Genomic DNA, 2,698 nt, shown 5'->3' on the forward strand with positions numbered 1-2,698 from the left:
GTTCGAGTGGTAGGATTACCCAAGGACCGCGTAGGTTCGAGCAGCGCCCTTTTCGGTCGGGCTGCTTGGTTTTTGATCATTGATCTGTAAACTTAAGAAAAAGGAAAAGACTCTTTGCTTGGTACGCTCTGTTAGTGCGGTACTCATTATAGACTGCTCTCGTTTTTGACTCGAGACTCTCGAATACCCAGACCGACGAAGTGTACAAACAAAGGCATAACCAAGAGGTCCAATGGTCCGGTGGTGCTCAGGGCAGGACTGACCAGGCGAGCACCAACAGCCGGCCCTTGGGGTCTAGGCGGTCCCGACCACTCTTTGCTCAAGCGGTAGGATTACCCGAGAACCCCAGAAGCTCGGTAGTGCACGGGGTACTGCCATGTAGCCGGACACCACAGCCTACCACAACATACTTAAGTCAGCAGCTACTGCCTGCGCGCATACCGACTGGGATCCGTTTTTGTCAGCGGAAAAAATGAGAGAGCGTGTTTTCTCGCACAAATCGAGCATCTCACCAAACAGATTAAACATATGAATTTCAGAGAGAAAACTCAGAATAAGAGTGTATATTGACAATTTGTACAGAAGTGGTAACTTACATGGTTGGTGGCAGCCCCCGGCCAACTTGGGCAGGGGGGACCCCTAGCCTGGTTGGCCCGAGCACGAACATGTCCATCTAGGGATAAAACTTGCGCAGATGCTCGATATTCCACGCATTTTGGAGCGGCTGCCCATCCTCTATGGCCAGCCAAAACGAGTCTTGTCACGGGGCACCAGTCACGATGAAGGGGCCTTCCCACATGGGGGAGAGTTTATTCTTTCCTTCGCGCGTTTAAGCGCGTCGGAGAACTAGATCCCCAATCTCGAGTGACCGAGCCCGGATGTGACGCTGATGATAGCGCCGTAGGCTCTCCTAGTATCTAGCTGCTCGGACGGTGGCTCGTCGCCGATGCTCCTCCAGGTGGTCGACATCGTCGCGTCTTTGCTGTTCCTGTTCGCCTTCGGAGTATGCATTCACCCGAGGGGAGCCGAGAGTGAGCTCGGAGGGGAGGACCACATCGGCGCCGTATACGAGGAAGAACGGAGTCTCCCTGGTGGCGCGGCTTGGCGTGGTCCGGTTGGCCCATAACACAGCAGGAAGCTCGTCGATCCACCCTTTCACGTGCTTTGCGAGCACGTCATAGGTCTGGGGTTTTGAGCCCCTTCAGTATCTCGGCATTTGCACGCTCGACCTGCCCATTGCTCCGAGGATGAGTGACAGAGGTGAAGCAAAGCTTGATGCCGAGGTCCTCGCAGTAGTTCCCGAACAAGGCACTTGTAAACTAGGTGCCATTATCGGTGATGATTATGTTCGGGACGCCGAAGCAACTTGTGATACCGCAAAAGAATTGAAGCACCGTGTCCTTGGTAACCTTGATAACTGGGACCGCCTCCGACCACTTGGTGAACTTATCGATGGCGACGTAGAGGTACTCATAGCCCCCGATTGCTTGGAGGAATGGACCCAAGATGTCTAGCCCCCAGACCGCGAAGGGCCATGACAGGGGGATGGTATGGACAGCCTGAGCTGGCTGGTGAATCTACTTTGCATGGAACTGGCACACCCTGCAGCGTCAAACCAACTCAGAAGCGTCCTGGAGAGCTGTAGGCCGGTAGAAAACTTGCCAAAAGGCCTTCCCGACCAGCGTGCGAAATGATGCATGGCCACCGCACTCGCCCTCGTGGATCTTAGTGAGGAGCTCACTGCCTTCTGCCCGGGTCAAGCATTTCAGGAGGACACTGTCCGTGCTGTGCCGATAGAGACCCCCATCTACTATGGCATAGCGTTTGGACTGTCGTGCAATCCTCTCCGCAGAGGCATCATCCCCGGGAAGGATGTTTTCTTTCAAGTACCCTCGGATCTCATCGATCCACAAGGCATCTTGAGAACCACTGGCAAGCGCAGCGCACTCATCAGACAACGGCACCCTGATGGGATCCCCCACTGAGGGTGCTGCTTGGGTTCCCTCAACTAGGCTCGAGGGTTCCCCTTCATCCTGGTCGGCAGGCAGGACGGATGGCCGTGTGAGCCTTTCTTCAAAGGCTCCGGCTGGGACGAGCGCCCGGGCAGAGGCCAGGCGGGAGAGATCATCGGCCAGAGCATTGTCGCGGCGAGGTATGTACCGTAGATCCAGGCCGTTGAAGTGTCTCTCCACCCTCCTGACTTCCGCCACGTATGCCGCCATCTGAGGATTCACGCACTGGTATTCCTTGGAAACTTGGCTAACCACCAATTGGGAGTCTCCCTTGACCAGCAGGCGACGAATCCCGAGGCCCACCGCTGCCCGGAGGCCAGCGATGAGGCCCTCATACTCCGCCATGTTGTTGGTTACTCGAAAATGCAGTTGCACGACGTACTGGAGTACTTCACCCGTTGGGTAGGTGAGCACCACTCTAGCCCCTGTGCCTTTTAGCGTGAGGGAGCCGTCAAAGTGCATGACCCAGTACCCGGGCCCATCTTGCCCGGGGTACGCAGAAATCTCTTCATCGTCGATCTCGACCGCAAAGTCAGACAAAGCCTGGCTCTTGATTGCCTGGCGACTGACGAAATGCAGATCGAATTCTGCGAGCTCGACCGCCCACTTGACGATACGCCCAGTGCCTTCTCGATTCTAGAGGATCAGCCCCAGTGGGTGTGTGGTTACCACCGAGACCTTGTGCA

This window comes from Phragmites australis, chromosome 5 (assembly GCF_958298935.1).
Source record: "Phragmites australis chromosome 5, lpPhrAust1.1, whole genome shotgun sequence".
Lineage (NCBI taxonomy): Eukaryota > Viridiplantae > Streptophyta > Magnoliopsida > Poales > Poaceae > Phragmites > Phragmites australis.